The sequence below is a fragment of the Clupea harengus genome, chromosome 22, assembly GCF_900700415.2.
Source record: "Clupea harengus chromosome 22, Ch_v2.0.2, whole genome shotgun sequence".
NCBI classification, from domain to species: Eukaryota; Metazoa; Chordata; class Actinopteri; order Clupeiformes; family Clupeidae; genus Clupea; species Clupea harengus.
Window position 1 is genome coordinate 21006273 of NC_045173.1, and position 21298 is coordinate 21027570.

At 43.5% G+C, this 21298-nt stretch overlaps 1 protein-coding gene across 3 annotated transcripts in view; it reads left to right on the top strand.

The window, feature by feature from the left end:
• Nucleotides 1-21298, top strand: part of LOC116218355 (type II inositol 3,4-bisphosphate 4-phosphatase-like) — a 166691-nt gene that overhangs the window by 28141 nt on the left and 117252 nt on the right. The window contains exons 1-2 of one of the 3 annotated variants that reach the window (XM_031559502.2): nucleotides 5851-5909; nucleotides 6107-6181. The gene's annotated coding sequence lies outside the window, so the exon portion shown is untranslated. The other 2 variants (XM_031559503.2, XM_042703125.1) reach the window with 2 other exon arrangements.

The window sequence follows — 21298 nt, forward strand, 5'->3', positions numbered from 1 at the left end:
TGACTTAATGGTCCCTCCCCAGACACGGTATGTCTATGCAGTGGAGTGACCCAGTGTATGCGTCGCTGGGAAACAGAACAGTGTGTACCCAGCAGAAATACTAACCTACGTACAATGAAAGAACGCACTTTAGCAACATCTGGTCCACCTCACTGGACTTGGTGGTATATTGTATTTGCATTTGTGTGATGCAGAGAGAGAGAAAGACAGAGACAGAGAGACAGAGAGAGAGAGAGACTGAGACATAGGCGATAGTGGTGTAAGCAGGTGTTCCTTCAGATCACTTTGGTTAAAGTGGCTTTCTGAAAAGGTTACTGAGTTTAAATCTTCACAAACAGTATTGAGATCAACAGATGAGACACACCAGACCCTGAGCTGCCGCCTTGTCAGAGTTCCTCTTCACTGTGTAATGCCAACTAGGTGAGGCTCCCTCTACTTCATAGTGCTCAGCTCCAGATGGTTTGGTCTTTGCCGTCTGCCCACAGAACACAAGAGTGAGTGATTGATTGACTGTTTGATCAGCTGCTGCGGGACTCAATAGGCCGTCGCCAGTCAGTGGTTTTTCAGAGACCCAGCTCCCAAGTTTATCAGACATTATCGACAGACTAAGTACAAGCTGTGCTTATCAGGTCCTTAGCCCACTCAGCAGCTCTCACTAGTGTGTGTGTGTGTGTGTGTGCCCACGTGTTCTTTGTTTGATAAGTTGAAGAATATTGGGAGTTTTGGTCTAGTGACAAGGTCAAATATCCATTGTCCACACTTCTTCCCCCACAAGAATGCGACACATTTACATTAACTCCACTGGCGCCAACACCTCCACATACCAAGACTTAACCCCCATGCAGGAAGATATAAATGTAGTGGCAGCAGCAGTCTCTGATTATTAATTAAGGTCCCGACAGGCACCACGTCTGTTCTTCCTGCCAAAAGGTCCGGGCTATAGCTATTTGTTTTAGTTCACACCTTGTATCCCACAAATTGACCCTCCAGATGGACATCTTTGGTTAATCTTTTATATCATGGTTTAAGTGTGTTTATCCTGCAGTCCTATAGTCACAGTTTCTGTTAGTGCTGTGTATTGTAGTATTCCGTAAGCATCGTGTTGTAGAAACATCGCTGTGTGCCAAGTTCCATATATGACAATATTTAATGTGTGTTTATGCCACACGTGCTGACTCAGTTCTTCAGCTGTGAGGTCCGTTTTCATGTTGGAGCCCACCTTCATCCTGCTGCATGGCCTTAGCTCACATCAGAAGTTGCCTCTGATCTAGAGATGCACCTGAGGCTGACATTTAAACTGCCCTTCATGTGTGGACAAAGGGAACTTTGACTTGATCGCTGCTGCTGCTGCTGCTGCTGCTGCTGCTGCTGCTGTTGTTTGATTTCCTCTGTGGCGAGCTGATTGCCTTTTGTATTTGCACAACCTCCTTGTACTGTTTCAGCCCAGTAATGGCCTGCTTAGCATCGTTTAGCATGTCAGAGTGATTGAAGGAGGGGGTGAAGAGGATGAAACATTTGGGTGTCAATTTGTCTTGGTCACAAATGTCTGATGAGGTGCACTTGTGAGGTGGAAATGTTAGGGCTCTGTCCTGCTCCCCATTGCTGTATGTGTGTCGTGAGCTGGTGCAGTGCGTAATGTAACCCCAATGTGAGAGTGTGAGCGTGTTTGACCCACTAGCAAAGCATAATCCATTTACCAATGTAGTTCCTATCTGAGGAGATGGAACAGTACCCCATTTTCTCAAAAGCACATGCCCTGAGTTTCTTTGGAACTGAAAAAGAATGAATCATACTTTCTGATTTCATCATCGGCACCGCCATTCTTGTTTAGCAGTGTGGATCAGAGAATGAAAAGGACCTTAACTTACACTTGTAGTTATGGCACACTTAAGCTTTTTAAGATTGTGGCTTCTCACAGAGGGAGGGAAGGAGACAGTGCAAGGGCTTATAGTCCAAGGCTACTCTTGAATCCCTTTGAATTGATGAGGAGTATCGTGGATTGCCATTGTCTCTCGTTGTGCTTTATGCTCACCAAGCTTTTGGCGCAGGGGATTTGTAATATATTGCAGTCACCTGTGAGCCTTGGTGATACAGCGTCGTAGCCCATTGAGAAATGGGAGGAGAACAAGGAGAATACAGTACGTGTTCCTCTCCTCTCCTCTCCTCTCCCTCGCCATCTGCAGCAGTCCTGCCAGAGAGAGTCATTAGGCTTCTGAAGGCTGGCGGAGCTGGCCTGCGCCGCTCGCTAACTGACAGCCCATCAGGCCAGTCTGAAGGGAGCTGACTGGAGCACAGGGGGTTTGCAGATTTGGGCCTCACCCCAGTCCCCCAAACTGCACCCCCCCCAGCCCCTCCAGGGTGCACTTTTAAAGCGCTCTCCCTAAAGTCCACCATCCGTCTGTGTAATGGGCCTTGTCAAAGTTTTGAGCGTATCAGCAGTTCACCAGTGGCTGATGCCTCTGCTGCTGAAAGCTGGGTGATTGGTCATGAGAGTGGGCGCCATCATGAGCTGTCACTCTGTCCTCGCCTTCTGCTTGTCCCCTCCGCGCCCCGCTTCGGTCGGCTTCTTCACACCCGTATCCTGCCTCTGGTGTCTGGGAACGCTCCGCGTTCTGCCTGGCACTGTGTGCTTCTCGGGTCTCACCGTGGCTGCTCTTTCTCAGCCAAACTGCTGCCACGGCCTGATGCATAATTGAATGACTGGTCCAGTCGATTGCTCTGTGCTTTGGGCAAGGCTTGTGTGCCAGCGCCTGTGGTGGCTAAGCCCTGGGTCCAGCAGTGCCATCTGTGTTTGAAAGATCTGGCTGATAACATGGTTTCTCTGTGTTAATCATCACAGTGGCAGGCACATGTACACCCCCCCCCCATCCCTCTTTTAAACACACAAACGCACAAATACACACATACCCCTATATCCGCACACACACGCATACTTAAAAGCAGACACAGAGCACACTAAATAACATGTCTGCTTGTTTGTATGCACCTTCACACACACACACACCGCTCATGAGCACATGGATCATGGGCACTCATGTGCAATACTTAAACACCCAGTCACATATACACAACTCCAAAACACATGAAGCTTGAGCAGTCTAATCCCAGTGATGGGTGGTATGTTTTTTTTTTATATCTAGGCCAACACACCTTCCCTTCCTCAACCATCTCTCTGGGTCTGCTGGAGTCTCCTTTATGGCCCCCTCCCCTCCAAACCGAAGCACTGCCTTAGGCAATGCAGACGAGCCCTACGGTGTTAGGACTCGGGCGTTTTGAAGAGAGGTTTTCTGCATTGAATTCTCTGCTCTTGTTGTGTTAAGACTTAAAGGACTGCGGGCTGCTTGACGTAGGAGAGAGGAAAACTTACTGTCGGACTTTCTGAAGGGCAAGAGCAAAGCAAGAGCTAGCCACTTGGCGTAATCAGGAATGCACACATTCATTATGCTCCGAGATTAACACATTCTTTTTTTACTCTCAGAGACTTACCTCCTCTCCATCCTCTTCCAAATCACAGTCATTACCATCAGAGCCCCACATGGCCCCTGCTAACTAATGACAGGTTTTGGGGGGGGGGGGGGTTGTCAAGACTCTCCACAGCTCGGCAGGACTTTGTCTGCCTTTGAGAGAAGTTCCCGGATTTGGCTGTTTGCTCTGCTAGCTTTTCATCATGCTTCACCCCCCCCCCCCCCCCTCCCACACACACACACACATCCCCTGTATAATCGTCCTCTCCTGCTGAGAGGAAAGTTAAAGGAAGGCAGAAAAAGTTGAGTGGAAAATTGAGGTAAAGGTGGATGTGGGTATTTGCTATGCAAAGGATTATCGAGTGAATATGGACTGTGAATGAGTGTTAGAGGCTTGTTACCGGCCACACAATCTCCCCCTCTCCCACCGAGTATCAGGAGGTACCAGTGGCTTAACCTGTAAGAGTCCAGCCCTTCTTCAGGGGGGCGCTCAATCTGACAGGGTTTACTTGCAGTGCTTATCGAAAATAACTGACTCACCTGATTGACCCAGATCTTGAAGGCTTTGATAAAGGGGTCAAGTATATTACATTGTTAGATTGTTTACATTGAACAATACATTGATACAACAGCTTACTTGACCTGTGGCTGAAGGAACTTTGTAATGTGTGATTGGATCCCTCCTGCAGACACACACACACACACACACATACACACAAATGCACACATACAACACATGGTCCCAAGTAGTGGCTGTCTGTTCTCTGGATAGAGTAGCATTGTCAGGCCCAGGTGGCACACAGGACTTGGACAGATTTCCTTCCCTTGAATGGTTCAAGCACTGTGATGAATACAAGAGCGTTGTGTGTGTGAGATCACATCCGTGCACGAGTATGTGTTTGTGTGTACGTGTGTGATCACATCCGTGCACGAGTATGTGTTTGTGTGTGTGTGTGATCACATCCGTGCACGAGTATGTGTTTGTGTGTACGTGTGTGATCACATCCGTGCACGAGTATGTGTTTGTGTGTGTGTGTGTTAGTGTGTGTGTGTGATCACATCCGTGCACGAGTATGTGTTTGTGTGTGTGTGCGTCTGCAGGGAGACACACAGTGCACATGCAGTAAAAACGTCTCTTACATGCTGTGCTTCGTCCCATACACTTAGCAACAGCAATCTTGATTTAGCGGATGGACAGGTTTTCTTTTCATTCAATCTCTTCATTTGGAAAATTACCAGTATGAAACTCTCTCTCTCTCTCTCTCTCTCTTACTCACTCACTCACTCAGTCACTCACTCACACACACACACACACACACACACACATATATACGTGCACACACACACACACACACACACACACACAAGTATGTCTCTACATTGTCTCTGTGTCTGTCAATACAGACCTCAGCGGATTGAGCCTCAGCCATGTAAAGAGCACACAACAATAGCCATTTGGTTTGAATGGACAGGGCCACAAAAGCAAAAGAAAGAGAATGCCGCTCTCAGCAGTCTGTTAGATGACTGTTAAAGGTGGGCCTGAGAAAAGAAGACTTGATATTATCTGGCTTTCTCAGTGAACTCGTATATTACAGACATTTTTCACTAACTTGTTTCATGTTTCGGTGTGTCTGTGAGTGACAGAGAGAAAGGGAAAGAGAGGGAAAGAAAGGAGGAGAGAGAGTTTGTTCGTATCTGCAGAAGTGTCTTCTGCTTGCAGTCATTCTGTGCCAGAGTCTAAAAGAGGAAAATGAATTTTTCATGAGAGGAATATTTTTTGTGTTACCAACTCTCTCTCTCTCTCACTCACACACACACACACACACACACACACACACACACACTACGGTGCATACGCATGCATGCATGCATATACACACACACTCACATACAGTATTTTGTAATATGCCCTCTACAAAATGGCTTTAGCCCTGAAGCAAAAGCAGGGTGTGGAGCTGTTTCCCTCAACATGTGTCAGCACACACATGCTTGCTCACACACACACACACACACATTGAGGCATCAAACAATTCAGGGGAGAGGGAATGAAATGAAAATAAATCTTATTTAGAAACACTGTGGATATGTGTGTGGTTATATGCTATTGCACATGGACGGGTGTGTGCGTGTGTACACACGTGTGTGTGCATGCAGGGTTTGGTTGGCTTCTGTGTGCGTGTAGTCTGTGCTGCACTGCATGTCCTGTGGTGTGATCATGTCTGGCATTGAATCTCTCTGTGCCTCTCAGTCAGAGTGCTCCCTGCTCCCTGCCTATTGCCAGCGCTGCTCTGTTGCTGCAGCCCAGAGCTGAAATCGTTAACACCTCATACCCCCCACCCCCGCCTTTCCTCTCCTCTCCTCCCCTTTCCCATCCTCTTCTCTCGTCTCTCCTTCCCTCTCTCCATCGGCTCCTCTGACCTTTCAGGCATGCTGTTCTCCCTGCCAGTACGTTTAAAGCATTCTCTCTTCCTTTCCTTTCCTTCCCTCTCCTCTCCTTTCCTTTCCTCTGCTCTCTTCCTCCTGACACTGACAGAGCATCTCCCTTAGCCTGTAAACAAAATCCAGCTGCACCAGCCGTCTCTCACTGCTGTCTGTTCTCTCTTTCTCCCTCTCCCTTGCTCCCTCCATCCCTGCACACACAGATGCCGAACAGAGGGATGATGCCAGGAGACGGAGGAGAGTGGAGCGCTTGATGGCAAAGAAGACCAGTCAGAAGGGTAAGGATTTTGCTTTTCTAACATCTAATTAACTAGTCCTCTCCTTCCCTCTCTCCTTTTTTCTCTCTTTCTGTTTTGTTGTTTATCGTAGTGCTATGTTTCAAGAAGAGTTCATCATATGTTTTGCCACAAAAATGTGACCTGTGATGGAGTCATATGTCAGAGAGAGAGAGAGAGAGAGAGAGAGAGAGAGAGAGAGAAAAAGAAAGCAAGCGCATGCAGTGTCTGTTGGTGACAGCGTCTGCTGTCTTGTGCGCTACCCATACATCAGTTCCATGGTCACCCTTGGCAATATTGAGTGAATAGCTTATTAATGCTTTTGACAACAAGGCACAGAGCATTAGTCATTCAGATGAATGTGAGTTTAATGAAGTATCAGCAGGAACGAGCTGAAGCCTGTCAGCAACCTGTTTCCGCCCACTGATGTAGCTCCTCCATATCCACTCATTTAACATTAATATAAAGGTGAGGAAATGTACCAACAGCTCATTTGGCATATTAGGTGAAATTAGCTTTGTGTGTGTGTGTGTGTGTGTGTGTGTGTGTGTGTGTATATATAACTTGGAGCATGAGTGATTCATCAGTGAGCAACAGGTCAGCTCTGCTGCTCTGCTGTAGTATCAGTAGAAGTGTCTTCCGCTGCCATCAGCAAGTGAGTCTGAGGGATTTGGCGTAAAGCACTTTGAGTTGTCTTTCAGCCCAGGAATTTTAGGCCCAAGACCGGCCCACTTTTTCCATGGTAGTGGAAATTGGATAAATGAAGCAACAGTTCAGCTCTTACTATCCTGCAGTTATTTTTTTTATTAACACCATGGTTCAACAAATAATGTAAAGGTTAAATAATAATCCACTTAAGCTGAGAAGTTAACAAACAATATTCCACTATTCCACAAGGATAGGTTGATAAATTAACAAAAGCAGAAATAAATAAATAAAGCATTTGAAACGTATCCCACTCTTCAACAAAGAGGCATATTGAACTAATGTTTACAGTTCAACTCACAGTACAGTATACATTTACATTGCGAATAGCACCAACAGCATCTACAGCATCAGTAACCGCCTAAGCAGTGCACTGGTTTCAGCCACTTTTTCTATAACTGTGTCGTTGCTTATAGACATGAGGATTTCCTTCTCTGTGCACATTAACATGAAAGCCTCCAAGTTGTCCTGACTCAATGAGCTTCGTAGCCTATTCTTCACAAATTTTAGGGTTGAGAAGCTTCTCTCACATGCAACCTGTGTGATGGACAAAGTCAACAGAAACTTAAATGCTAACCCAATGACATGATAAGCATCTGTTAGGAGGTTGTACTGTGAGAGTATTAAATGGACACAAATGGCACAGTTTTTGCAGGAGGAACAGGTCCTGCTTTCAAGCTCCATCTCTGGTTCTTCCATATGGTAGTCCGCCACTATCCTCCTGACCTTACTGTGCCACCTCACTACATGCCCTGACAGTATAACCTTCAAGAGAGGACTTTTTCAGTCTGGTATGCCAGGCTAGACAGCTCAGTTTGTAATGTGCTAACAGTAGCTCTGTCATCAAACGTAAGCAGACATTTGCTGCTCAGAAGCTACAAAGAAAAATTAAGAGTAATTTTACTGCATACACAGATTAAGTTTGAGTTTTGTTATCAATATTTGCATAATATTTGCAAAGTCTACGGATCGCCATATATTGGGTGATATAAAAAGGCTAATATTTGTATTCAATTTAATATTTTGCTTGCAAATAGGTTGACAACGCTACAACGATTTTAACCAACGCTACAACGTTAGTCGAATAGTTACGTTGCTAATCATTAGGCCTATGTCTCTTACAGTTACCAGTTGCCACTTGTGTTTGTCCTCTTGAAAATAAATCGGTAAGCTTGGCACCTTTGGCAGCATCCTCCTCCAATGCCTTTCTTTTTTTCAACCTGGCTTTTTCAGCCCCTCCTGGCCTCTTCCTCCCATCCATCCTCCCTGACGCGTATCGTTGCGGTAAGGCCGGCCCAGCCATAGACATATATACATATGTATATATGTCTATGGGCCCAGCTATCGGTAGTTTTCTGAGAAAACTTTTTGGAAAAGGCGGGCTATGGACCCAACCAACTCTATTTGGGAGGGGAGAACTTCCTAGCATGGTACAACCCATGCAGAGGCTGCGGTGTCAGAATGCGGAACGTGTGTAGCCTACTTTAAGAGAAGATGTACTAACGTGACAAATGTAAAAAAAAATAATAATAATTCTCGACCAGCCCAGAAGTGAAGCGGCCCACCGGGAAGTCTCCTGATTCTCCCGATTACCCACCCCGGGCCTGGTTGTCTTGGTGAGTTCAAAATCACTGTGTACTGGAAATGCTGTGCTAGTGCTGTGCACCGCACTGTTTGAAATAGTTCTTCTCTTCACCCTTAACTGCAGCAAGACTTCATGAAAATGTGGGGGGTCTGCTCCAGGTCTATTGAGTGGTTATGGGCATCATGAGAAATAAAACAAATATCTCTGGACATAAATCATCCATTTGATGGTGTTCTCAGCCTCTCTGTGTACATTCATAGGAATCCCACTGAGTCTCATAAACAAAGTAGACAGGGGAAAGTTAATTAAGACATATAGTAATTGATTAAATAGTCATAAAAAATCAATTCTGGAAGACACAGGTGATCAGTGAAGGGGTCTAATGGCTGATCCCTCAGTCTGGTGGCAGTCTTCTCCAGCCATTGTTTTTGATTGAGATGTAGTTGTAGTGGTAGGCCACAGGTGATTTCCAGTAACACATTCACTTTCTGCTATTCCCATTGTCCACAGCGTTAGTATGACATAGAGAGTTCAGAGTTTTCTAGGTACTATTTTCTACGTGCTGTGCAAAAAGGTTTTGGATGCTGGCCCATTGTTGGTACATTGCCAGAGTGAGGTAATCTGGAGGTTGTCCTGATAAGGACCATTGAGCTTAGCCTTTAAGGTGCTAAGTGTCTATGAAAGTGTTCCAGTGTGAATTAAGTCCTGCATGTAGATACTCTTTACCTGTTAAGTCTCATTTTACAGTTTGAACTCGAGGAGGGCGCTACAGTTTTGTAAGTATACAATACCATTACTTGGAAGGCCAGTCACCAGTAGGAGGTCTCGTTGGAATATAAATTGTTTGCATTTCCTTAATCTGTATTTACCCTTGCTACCAGTGATACTCAGGTCCTTTCCTCCTGGTGCTTTGTGGCACTTTGATTAGATTTTTTGACTTATTTGGTAAAAGGAACGCCTAAAGCCCAAGTCATAATCCAGGCGACAAGTGATGCTCGTTAGGTGCAGTAGGCTTTCATAATCCTGCACTAGTGACAAAACGTTGGAAAAGAACATCATCTGTAGTTTCTATGACAATGAGCTAATGTTCGTTTACATTTTCAAATGTTATATCGCGAAACTAATATCAATGTCAATATACTAATATGTCGGTGTAAAGATTAGAGGAAATATTAGAGTTAAAGCTATTGAGGAGGAGAAAAATCAGAAGGTGGAGTGTGAGACTGCTAAATATGTCAAGGGTAGATAGTGGGGAATATCTTCTTGTGCAATAGATGAGGGAGATGGAAGAGAAGCGGTTCCTTGGTGGCACACCGTGACCACAGCGACACTCCAGAATATAGAACCTTGAGTTGCTATCCAATCAGAGTGCGAGAAACACTATATGCACCCTTTCAAATGTATTGATGTACACGACAAGCTCTGCGACACCCTTGCAGACACACATTTTGTCTCTTTGATGTCATTTTTTGTTTAGTGACGCTTGTCGCCTCGACTATGAATTGGGCTTTACTTGCTATAAGTCAAAGGACTGCTTTGTAACCTTACCTCATTCAGACAAGTGTCCTAAAAACACTGCCATTTAGCGACTGATGTCTTCAAACTACTCTCTAGTAGTTTGCTTCTCTCAGAATAAGCCATACGTTTCTCCTTAGTCTTGCTAATGCTTCATTCCCAGTAGCCCAGCCCTCTACCAAGAGTTAATATAGCTATGAGGTTTGGTTTAGTTGTGCAGTGGCATTGTAGTTAGTGCTCAGAGGAGAATTTACTGCTTGAAGCAGGAGCGTGCCCAAACGGCTGTCTGCGGAGATGGACTGCTCTACAGACAACACATAAGACTCACCCGGGTCTCCTCCATAAGATAGATGGCCACATTCACATGCTCTTTCCCATCAATACCAAAGCATTTCTTTCTCTCCACTCTCTCTCCTCTCTCTCTCTCTCTCTCTCTCTCTCTCTCTCTCTCTCTCTCTCTCCTCTCTCGTTCTTTCTCTCCCCCTGTATCTCCTTTGGCACACACTATATTTCATTCTCTTTTCTCTTTCAGACTCTCATTCAATCTTTTTTCTCTCACTTACCCTCTCTTTCTCTGCTCATTCATTCTCTCCTTTATATTACCTTGTGCTTCTGTTTCAGTCCTTTCAAAAAAAAAGAGAAAAAAAAACTGTGCCACATAAATGAGAGGCCGTTTGGGAATATCATGACTGTTAATGCATTATTCACAGCTGAGTGGCAGCAGTCAGTAATTAATTGCCTGCACATTGAATAGCGCTCCAGTTGGTAGAGAGTGAGAACGATAGGGAAAGACAGAGATGGTCGCCCACACGTGTGAAATAGTGAATAACATCAGCAAATGCATGGACTGGCTAACAAGCTCCAGAGGCAGTAAATAACCCGTGGTTGAGTCAATTTGAGAGAACACGACAGTTCCATTTCACTCCTTTATCGTGTCTACTGTTAATTGAAGGTGTTCTGCTTTTCACCCGAGGCACATCAGATTGTTTTAAATTTGGCTACAAATACCATCTGTCGCTCCTACAATTAAAGAGAAGAAAACACAAGCTCCACCAAAGCTCTTAGATGAATAAGCTGTCAATCCTCATCAGGTCTGGTGATATTTTTATCTGGCTGTCAGTGTATGGAGGTTTTAGCTTCACAACTGAAGAGCACTGAAGAGCACAGATAATGATCGTGACATTGTCGCGAAAGTTATAAGAGTGCACTTGAGTCCTTGTGTGTAATCATCGGGCCTCTTGCAAATGGTGAACACTACGGTATTAATCCTTTGTGTCAGCTCAGCATCTTGTTTTTGGACTGTAGTTTTTCTCAGGATTATTCATGACTGAATTGTACATCAAATTCTTTTTTAACAGGTGAAGAAACCTGACCATGTCATTTTAGAACCAATAAATTGTTCATAGAGGAGGTGAACTTCCAGGATTTTTTTAATTGTTGCCTCCTCAAGGTGGTAAAGAGATCTACGACTTCACAACCCTCCTATGACGTTTATTTCCGCACTTGTGTTTTTCATGTTTCGTAGCCCTCATTTAAATTTCATGACATAGCTTCAAGCCTATTCAAATTAGTGGGCTTAATTGAATAGTATTTGCAATAGCCCAATGCATAAATGCTTGATAAGGCTTTACAGCGGCATTAATAAACATTTAGGACATAATCCTCTCATAATTCAAAGAATAGTAATCAGGGCTGCTGCATGAAGAAGTCTGCAGATTTGTCTTCATCTTAGAACCTCTTTCTGCAAGCTTGCTATTGTTTTAATTACTGTATTATGCGGCCTTCAAACTGCTTGTTTATGAATAATAGATGCATATTCATGAAGAATGCATAATTCGTAGTTTGCACAAGCAGTCCTTATTTATACATGCAATGAGATGAGGCCCGGTGACAAGCAAATGACAGTGAGTGAAGTCATCCTGAAGGATGGTTCCGTCTTTCTCACTTGTGCGATGCTGGCAGAGAAAAGCAGTGCCATATTGCGAACGGCCATCTTGTTTTCTCCTCCATATGTTTCATCTGGTTACAGGGAGTGCTGGAGAGCGTCTCAAGCCTTGTAATGGAGAGCTAACTACATCCCTGGGGGGTGCCTGTGCACAGATTGACAGTGACAGACAGAAGCTGTTGATCACAGATTCACTCCCAATAGATTACTGTCACTCTAGCTTCATGAATATTCCTTAATCTTTAATGAGGCTGGATCCTTGTGTCTTTTTGCCAGAAGTCTTAGGTGTGCTGTGTGTGTGTGCATGTCTTTCCTTGGACCATACCCTTCTTTCTGGAACTAGTAAAGGAACTGTAATTCATTAAAAAATCTTTGACATTCTCCTCAGGGCGGGAAGAAAATACGTTTGGAATGAAATGCAATGAAAACAAATGCCCTCCAAGTCCATTTTCACGCCATCTTCCTTAGACTTCCTGCTTCAGATTTTGCAACTTGTCAGGAGCCTCCTTCTTCCCTCTCCTCCCTTCAAGAGAGGAAATGGCCGTGACCGTAAAACAGCTGCCAAGCCGTCTGCAGCCTAGAAGAAATAAATGATGCATGACTGTGTAATTTATGATGAGGTTTAACACAATGCCATGCTCATCCGCAGGAATGATAGGCTCAGGCTTCATTGCCTCCATGTTGCCTCAGGGGCCAGGAGCAAGAAGCCTGTCTTAACACTGAAGGAGAGAACAAGGCAAGAAGGAGTGTGGAGGTGGAGGAATAGAGAGAGTGAGAGAGTAAGAAGAACTAAGACCGTACCGAGATAAAACAATAGCCAGAGAAAAGGACTGTTAAAAAGTGAGAAAAAAACAAAACAACTAACAAATGCCAGAACAGAAGTACTATTGTCATTCACAAAAAGATAAGAGCTTAGCAAAGACAAATGAGAGGCAGGAGTAACAGACACCTTCTAGTAATTCCTTTCCTTGTGTCAATGGCGCTCTGTCCCTCTCCAGGCCTCCCACCCAAACCTCTTAAGCCACCGGCTCCACTCCCCCTGCTCTGTTTGTCTTTATGGCTCATTAAAGAGACTTTGGGTGCCAACCGTCGAAGGGCGAAAGTATTAGTCCCTGACTGCCGTCACCGTCATCGCCCCATTGAAGTGTCAGTTCAGCACCACGGAGAGGGGAACTCACACTTCTCCTCTCATTACTTTGCTAATGGACAATTAAGAGCCTAATTTGACCGCTGAGCTAGGGTACTTTTGTGACGCCAGAGGGCTAACTAAAAATAATTTTAGAATAAAACACACATAAAGTTGCAATAAAAACCAAGTACTGTTTTTGGCGTGTGACTCATAATGCAGGGGCTTGGTTGGTGGGATAGTTTCCCTTGGACCACGCTAACGATTTGAGGAGGGCTTCATCACAGGCTTGCCTGTAGCACCTGTGCGATTTCAAACAGCATGAAGTCGAAGGCTGATGTAACTCTGGCTCTCTTTTGTTTGTTTTTCTAGAGCGCTTGTGTGGCAGAACTGCTGGATTTGCAAGGTTACTGTTAGCACTGCAGGCAAAATCACAGCGGCTCTGCTCTAATTGCCAACAACCCTGAGAAAGTGCCTTGTTTTGAAGTGAGGAAGGAGTGGGGAGGGGGAGGGGGAGGGGGGGAGGCCCAAACTCAATAACATCGTTAATTAATCAAGTCTAATGCAGTGTTTACTTTCTGCCACAAACTTTCATGTGGCAAGCTCTTTCAGCTCTGCTGCTCTGAAGGCTTTGAATGAGTGTGCTATACATTGTTTGTCAACATTCCTTTGTCATCCACAAAAATCTGCTGCTAGAAAACTTTTCACGACTGTTTGCTTTTTATAATAACTTCGTAGACCCAGAATACCTCATACCGACTCATGCCTACATCCTCCGCAAGTGTAGGGGGAAAATGGATTGTCTCCAAACTCATAAAATCAATCTGAATTGTTGTCAGCACTCCACCTGCACCTCCATCTAGACGTGTCAGTACAGGATGACTTTGGTATTCTCCAAATGAAATAATAGGCAGCTTGTAAATTCAGCAGAGAGACCTTGTCTCCTCCACTTACAGGACGGCCTTACTGATGTCTTCCCTTTTGCTGAGGTTTCTTGTCTGTGCGTTGTTCTTGTGTGTGTTCTCATAGGCCTGTCTAAGTCATTCTTTTTACAATCGCATTCAAACGTCCTCAGGACTCACTAAGAAGCTTTATGGATGCACTAGCTTTTCGTGATGACAGCATACATTATCCTCAAAGTGTATCTGTCGATTCCCTCCATCAGTTGTATCCATCATCTTGCCTCTTAGGCCAGTTTTTAAAGAAGCCATGTTTAGTTTTGGAAAACTGACACAACATGATTAAGGAGTCATGACTAACAAAGACATGACTGGGCCGCTGTTCGAGCTGGTATTACAGAAGGCTTGTTTTCAATGCAGTTTTATGGCTGGAATTTCTTATCTCGGATATCTGTGTGGAATACATGTCAGAAGAACAACAATACTATATAAATATAATATGCAGTTGTTCTCTTATATATCACTTTTCATCAGGGCCTCTGGATTTGCTGTTATTGCAATAACTATGAATATTAATCTAAATAGCATATATGTATATGAATGTAAATAATAGATAGATGAACAATGATTATTCAAATCATTGCAAGTCTTTCAGTCGGCATCAGATCATCATCTTAGTGTTCTGACTGTCAGACCGATGATAAATTGTAACTGTTCCTGTCAAAATAACCAAAACATTGTCTAAATAACGTATTGGTATTGTAATTCGATCAATTCTAAAATAAAAATATCATGCTATACCAAAAAAGATTCTCTACCAATACTGAAAAGCATACGTGAATTTAAATTTCCATTTTTAAATGTAAGATTTAGAGAAATGTATCACACTAGTTGTAGGTGTGTGTTCTAGAAACCTCTTGTACTGCCTTTATGTGGCATACTCTATCCATAGCAGTTATCTGTTTTCTTAGTGCTTTATTTTTGTGTGTTCTCTGCCGTCTTGTTTGTCGCCCTACTAACACTTATTTCACAGCACAGTCCACCCGGAGATTAATTTACTATGTCTACCCTCACATCTGCCTCGGTATCCTGTGATATTCCCCATCGTCTTTAACAAAGCACCCCACGCTGGGATATATCTGAACACCTAAATATAGCAATTTTTCATATTCTCAGGCACTGTAAACCAGGTATAAGCTTTGCTTGTTGAAATTCATGGTGAGCCAGAGAGAGAGGCGTGGGGTAGGGTAGGGTAGAGCAAATCTAAAAAAAGGCTAATTTTTCAAGGAACAGTCTGTTGTGGGAATGATGCCATTTGTTACAAAAGTGTCGTTTGAGTGGATTCACATGAAACAAATGTTAACTCTCTTGACAGAACATTAATAAAAGCACAGGGAATGATTTAATGCTGAGGTAAGAGAGAGCATACCGGAGGGGATAAGGGCCGTGCAGTTTCAACAGGTCTAAGAAAAGTGGGGTCTTACCTCCATTTAGCTTGGGTTTGTACATGACCCCCTCTTCCATAGATATACCACTGTCTGTCGGGTTCTGCACATGTCCACTACGGTAAGGGTATAGACCCTGTGGCAGTGCTGATATTACTTGCGTGTGGCTTATAATTCTTGGGTTTCATAATTCATAAGGAAGTAGATATCAAAACACTTAACCAAAATTGCTGCCTTTGATTGATGTAGTGCTTTCGCTTTTATCTCCTATCCTGTTATTCTGATGAACGATGAATGGCTATGAAGTCATAGTTACAGAGACATTTCATGTTTTGTTGACATTTTCTTCAGTTGACGTACTAAGTTACTAAGTGTTTGAACTTCATCGCCTACCTCCAGCTTTGCATGTTAGCATTCATGTTGACAAATCAATGCGTTATTTAGACTGTATTTAGACTTAGAATGTTTTGATTATTTTGAGAAAGAAAACATGATCGGTTACAATGAATCATCTGCCTTACAGTCAGACCCCTCAGATGATCTGATGTAGACTGAAAGAATTGTAATGATTTGAATAATCAAAGGTTCTCTGTCACAGACAACAGGGCAGGTTCGGTGGCTTTGGACAAAAGCGTCTGCTAAATGTAAATGTAGGTTATGTATCAAACTGTCTACTAATTGCCCTTACCTATTAGCACAGACTTGATCAGGCGTACACTGAGAGAGACAGGAAACACGTCTCTGAACATGCATTTAGTCATTGAGAGAACACGACCGCTTTTGCGCTCCATGGGAACATTTCAGTGTTTATTTAAATCAGACACCAAACTCGTCCCATAGGTGTGGGACTGCTCGAGGCACTGCTGATGCGCAGGGAAACTGAAGACTCCGTCTGCGCCGCACTGTCTTTGGGTCCACGGGCAGACTGAAAGGCAGAAACCCAAACAGAGAACCAAGCAAACAAACAACAAACAACCTGCTTAGAAGACAAGGGTCACAAGCACATCTCCCTGAGCAGTACCTGCAGTTGTCTTTGCTTTCTCATTCATCTATCACAGGTTGCAATTGTCACCCATTGTTGCCAAGGGGACGATGATGGTGAGGATGTACAAGACTGCATGGAATGGAGCAGCTGTCAGGGCAGGGTTGTTATCCTGGAGGTGACCAGGGCAAGTCTGTCTCTCTTGCCCCCGGGGCAAGTCCTTTAGCTTGAGCTGAGTGGGTGACTCAGCTCCAGTGAATGGAGAGAGAATAGTTCAGGAGTCACTGTGTCTGCAGTGCTGCTGAACAGTAGTTTAGTAGGAACTGGATTAAATTGGATTAAAACTAGGGCTTTTCAAACTGCGGGAAGTACATTATTAGTGCCATGTTAGACATTTATTTGGGAATAAGGCAAACAATGTGTGCTTTAGGATTCACAAGACTAAAGAGATATCTTTATTACTATGTCATTTGGATCTTGTGGTATTTGGTGTAGTACAGGATAAGATGTTAAATTCCTAGTGCTAGTAGTTTGGGGGCTCACACCATGGGCCAGTCTCTCTACGTCACATGCTCATCTCCATACCTTAAAACGCCAGCTGTCCTCTTCTCGTCAGAGATCACACCTTATTATGGGATGCCATGGGCTACCCAGGGTAAGGGTGTGGAGTGCAGCCTTGGGGGGACATACCCAGATCAGTACAAGGGTTGAAGGATAAGAACACTTTCAATTTGCCAGGCAAAAGTTTCTTAGAGGACATTGTAAAGGTAATCAATGGCATTGATGTCGCACAACATGGAGTTACCACCTGCCTTAAGTTTTTATTCTACCAATTTTCCCTTAGTAATAGGCTCTTATCACCTCCATCGCCATGGTGAAGGCTAAAGGTGAAATGTTGCATGTGTCTATGATTCAAATCTTTAAATGGGAGGACATGAAAGTATGCCTTCAACAACAAATTCACCAGGGCCTTTATACTCACTTTAAAAGATTTAAATGAGTTGCTGTTTAATTTGTGGAGTTTACCATATCAATAGACATAATGGTACAAATTAGTTCTTGATAGAAATTCATGTCCAAGAGCCAATTACTTATTCAGTTGATCCCTCCGATACCTAAAACTAATTGTCACTCTGCCTCCTTAAAGCCACAACATGATCTCCTCTGCTGTATTACAAACAGGCACTAATGATAAAATTGTCTGCACTTAGTTTCAGGCTTTAGTATGCAGTATAGATACGCCTGTTACAGTGTAGCATTTTAACAAGAGAAAATTGTTTGGTTATCTCTCAAATTATTCTGGGCTGCAAACATCCTTTGCCAAAGTCATGTGAAGTTCAACTCCACATCTCCTATTGAAGAGCAATGTTTTCTGCCTTTTATGCGGTCTCCGTTGTTTGCCTTTCAATCTTGTGGGAAGAGAAAATAAAAAACGACACAATATCCCATCTTCTGCTCTCCAACATCGCCTCCATTTCATCTGTACCAAAGCATGCTGGGAAACTCAATCAGCTTGCCAGGCTCTATGTGGCTCTTTGGGTCGGTCCTGTGATGGCTCAAGAAATGAAGGCATCTCTTGTCTTGGGGTGGTGTGAGATTGTTCCCTACACATAAGCGCACACCCAGTCACACATAGTTACTCACACACACACTCACTCACACACACACACTCTCTCTCTCTCTCTCTCTCTCTCTCTCTCTCTCTCTCTCTCTCACACTTTCTCACTCACTCACTCACTCACTCAGACACACAGACACACAGACACACACAGACACTGAATCTATCGCCTCAGTTATCAAGTCTTGTCCTTTATCTGATAACATATATGATACAGGGATGCCCCTATTCAGGTAAAAGTAGTTTAATCATTAGTCTTAAGTAACCTGTGGATTTTACTAAGTTGGAATATGTGTGACAGATATTTGACCCAAGTCAAGTGCCCCCCTAAAAGCAGAAAAATGGCAGGCTGAATGACAGGGTGGTGTGTTAATTAATCGCCTTGCTGGAGTTCAAGTGGATCTTGTTTTTGTTTTTCCTTCTTTTTTTAGGTATTGAGGTATTTATTTGGATGAGTGTGTAGGGGGTGGGGTGGGGTGGGGTGGGGTTGACATACAGTGACCCAGTGTGAGAGCATATAATGCAGGTTTTGATCCGTGTGTGGTAAGCACTGGTGGCAAAGCAATTGATGGGGATAAGGGGACTCACTTCCCCTTATGTCATTATTCCTTCCTCTCTTTTCTCCTCTCTCCATCTTACTCCTTTCCCTCCCTCCACCTCGTTTCCTTCTTCTTTGTGTCTCTCTCCCTCTGTGTCCCTCTGTTTCTCCGTATCGTTCTGATTTGCTCTGATACCATCAAACTCACATAAAAATGCCATTAGTGTGAAAGGAGAGGCATTATCTCTGAGCTATTCACTTTTCATTAGGTCCTGCCCGGTCCCACAGGGTCTCCACAGCGACCAAGATGGCATCCTTCTAATCAGAGTGATTAGCTGTTCTCAAAGGGGCTTGATTGTCCGTGTGTGTGTGTGTATGTGTGTGTGTGCGCGCACGCGCACCTGCCTGAGGATGTATGTTGGTGTTGAGTCCTTACCATGTGTAGAGTGTGTCAGTTAACATTAGGAATGTCATAAAAGATTGATATATCGGTTATTGATCAGCACATTATTTTCTCAATATATCTTTGAGGCATCTATGTATTAAAATGAACCAACATTGGACAACATTTAATTTAGTCTGGAAAAATAGCTTTTTCAGAGACCACAAGGGGGTGAACATTTTTTGTAGGCCTTCTATAGTTCTAATGTAGCAGGTAAGACAAGTGCAAATTGATGCCTACGCCCTCCTCTGCTGAGTAATATAGTCAAAAGACGCTAATCAGATTACAATAGTATGGTTTTCGGCGAATGTACATTTCAAAGACTTCAGTTGTTTCTACAAAAGCATCTCCAGTATGGTTTGGCATGTGGGGCAAACATCAAACGGTACACACAGCTACTAGTCTACAGAAACCCCACCAGCACTGAAGACATCCGAGAGCCAGCGGAGGGTTCGAATCCGACGAGTAGACTATCACAGAGAATTTAAAGGAAATTAAGTAGACATGTCTTCATCTTTTCAGCCACTGTTTTTCCTGCTGGCATTCACGTAGGAGAAGTTTGTTATTTATTTTGTTTCTTGTTTTGTGTGGTTGTGTTGTCTTTATCTCCTCTAGAGGCCCATTGGGGGTTTAGTTGCCTTTGGTTGTATTCTAAAGCCTCCATTTCCTGGCCTAAGGCATCTTGCAATATAGGCTACTTCTTGGGGACAGTGACCTACATCTTTTTTGATGAGTGACTTACAGGTGTTTGGATTGTGACGTGTGATAAGTCATAGTCAGTGTGTGTATGTACACTGTCTGATTGATGTGTGTGCTTAACCCTGTAGGTGTGTTTTATTCACTGTACCCTGTATGTGGGATGTACTAGTTTGGAGTCCCTGTGCTGCATCTTGTCTTCGTGTCTGCCTGTAAAAAGATTAAGCGCAATAGTGCCCTTTTATGGCCACATACAGTTACCTTGTTCACCTCACTCACCCCTGCTTTTGTGCTGCCAGTGGATGTTTCTTTGCGGGTAATGTTATGGAGGAAAAACATATAGGAAAGTTTTGGGGGCAAAAGAAGCAATGTTTGGAGTCATATGTTACTGTTTGGAGAGATATGCAGCCGCTTAATGTCGTGGAGAGTCCCTTTCGTCTGAGTTTACATACCTCATCGCTCATATTTCACTAATACTATGTTGAGAAATATTTATGTAGATGCCAGAAGAGTGAGGTTGAGACCCTTCTAAGATTTCTGAGAAGGGGTGACAAACAAACGGCCTAAAATGTCAATATTTTATCCATTATATAAAATACCAGCTTGCTCTTCTGTCTTATTGAGCGCAAAAAAAAATTAAACTAAGCACTAATAAACAAGTACCCTATTAATACGATATATGCGTTGTGAGACTGTGTTTATGTGATGCAACCTGCATCAGTCTTGACTGGATCCGTGAGATTATCATGTTTTGTTACCTGTTGAGATGAGATGAGACCGATAACGTTTAACATAAGCGTTGGCTATTGTTCTATCTAGGCTGCTCAAAATATCTCGTGGTTAATGTGTATAAATAAACAATCTTATCTTCATTCAATGTGCCTACTTTTGTGATTTGCTGAAATGATCAGATTTTGTATTTGTTATGAAACAATCTGACCTGACCTGACCTGACTTCACACACACACAGGCAGGCTAATATGGCTACACCTAGTGGCCCTTCCCTCTATGACACTGACAATCTGTACGCCTTCACAATTGAGATAATTAAGGGTTCGTTGTAGCAAAGATGCCAAATTATTTCTATCCAAAAAAATGCAGATGTAGATCGATAATCATCTGGAAACTTTTCTGATAATCAATGCCTGATAAAGGCATCGATCCCAAGCTTAGTTAGCGCCTAAACAATCACGTTTGTTAAATGCCACAGTGCAAGCTCTTCATGGAATATTCTACCCGATCAACCTGTCGTCCGAATGAAGCAATCAATTAACCAACGCCATTAAATTAAATCACTTTGCCAAGTGACCCGTGGCAGGGATATTTGTTAGTCCAGGAAAGTGATTAATTATGAAACAAAAGCTGTCATGACGGTTGTGCTAACACAGGGGAGAGTAGAGAATATGGCATGCAAGGATTTGAATACAGCGCTGACCTCCAGCTCTTGTACGGCAGTTATTTGCATAACATTATGATAATAAAGTCATTGGGACTTGGTGTGTCAGTGTGCTTATAAATGAATCCTAATCAGCCGGTTGTGTGATGCTGCTCGGAGGGTGTTGGTTTCAGAGCTGCAGATGTTTTGGGACTCATCTACAGAGTGAGAGAGAGAGAGAGAGAGAGA